Source organism: Lipotes vexillifer, unplaced genomic scaffold, assembly GCF_000442215.2.
Source record: "Lipotes vexillifer unplaced genomic scaffold, Lipotes_vexillifer_v1.1 scaffold217, whole genome shotgun sequence".
In the NCBI taxonomy this organism is placed as follows: domain Eukaryota; kingdom Metazoa; phylum Chordata; class Mammalia; order Artiodactyla; family Lipotidae; genus Lipotes; species Lipotes vexillifer.
In genome coordinates, this window is record NW_006788200.1 from 2819148 (window position 1) to 2820626 (window position 1479).

At 34.4% G+C, this 1479-nt stretch overlaps 1 protein-coding gene across 1 annotated transcript in view; it reads left to right on the forward strand.

Moving 5' to 3' along the window:
• SEC24A (SEC24 homolog A, COPII component) overlaps nt 1-1479 on the forward strand; it is a 59545-nt gene that overhangs the window by 26362 nt on the left and 31704 nt on the right.

A 1479-nucleotide genomic window follows, 5' to 3' on the forward strand; every position in this document is an offset into this window, starting at 1 on the left:
TAGGGAAATCAGATAGCACAAATGTGAAGTTAAAAAACAAAACCAAACCCAGTCTTATTTACCCGTAATCCTTTCACTCAGATATAACTTCTTTTAACTTTTTTCTAGGCATTTATACTTATATATAAATAATTATATACTTCTTAAGCAAAAAATGTGATAATACTACTTCGATACCACTTTTTTACATTTATTCTATTGGGTATATAATAAATGGCATATTTCATGGTATTATTTAAGCCTGTAATTTAAGAAATATTTTTATTTAGAAATTGTCCCATGCCTTTTCTCTAGGGTGAAAGAAAATAAGCCCACAGAGTAGCTGCCATTAGCTTCATTCACTGCTGTATGAAGGGAGGTGGGCAGTGCTAGAAGGTTAGTTGAATGTAGTTTTTTTAGTAGCTGATGAGGGGATATTCTTCAGTAACTGTTTCACAATTTATATTTGAGAAATATCATCTAACCAACAACATTCTATTAGGATTAGAGAAGAAAAAAAGGGCATACCGTTACCCACATTGAAAATTTGGTCTCTGTTTAGAAGGAAATTTCATTAAGCATTGGGAAATAGAGGAACTTGAGAGATTTTTTTTTTTTTTTTTTTTTTCCGGTATGGGGCCTCTCACTGTTGTGGCCTCTCCCATTGCGGAGCACAGTCTTCGGACGTGCAGGCTCAGCGGCCATGGCTCACAGGCCCAGCTGCTCCGCAGTATGTGGGATCTTCCCAGACCAGGGCACGAACTCATATCCCCTGCATCGGCAGGTGGACACTTGAGAGATTTTTTTATAACCATTTTTATTGTTTGTGTTTTTAGAGTAGAAGAAGTGAGGGTAGAAAAAGAGCATTCTTTTTACTCTGTAATAATGCAGAAAATATATGTATTTATAGTGTTTAGTACACCTTTAAAATCTTATGTATATATGCTTCAATATATGAAATTAAATTATAATAAGGGTTGAAGTCACTTTTGTGTGCAGCCCAGACCATTTCATGAACTATGGCTTACCCTTTAGCATATATAGGAATTTGAATTTTTACACAGTCCCTGGGAAGACAGATGAAATGATAATTAACACATTATTGAGGGGGGGATTTTTTCAGAAACTAACGCCTGTGGTTATAATATGTCTCTGGTCAAAAATGTGTTAATTTAGAAAATGCTCTTTGAGTACTAGTGTTTTATAGGCAGTAGGCAACTGATATTCCATAGAGGTCTTATAACTATTGAAACTCACCATACCCTTAGGCTTTAACCTTTGAAGTATTTTACCATAGCTTTCTAGGGGCAACCAGAGTCTGTACATTTCATACGTCAAATGTTATTATCCATGTACCACTGTGAAATTTAAGACAAAGTTTAGTCTTGCATTTAAGAAAATAATTGGCATTTAATGAATTTTTATCATCCTTTCAAACTACTTTAGGAAAGCAACTTTCCAAGAATTAAGAGAAAAACGGATATTAGAAGATAGGGAAAG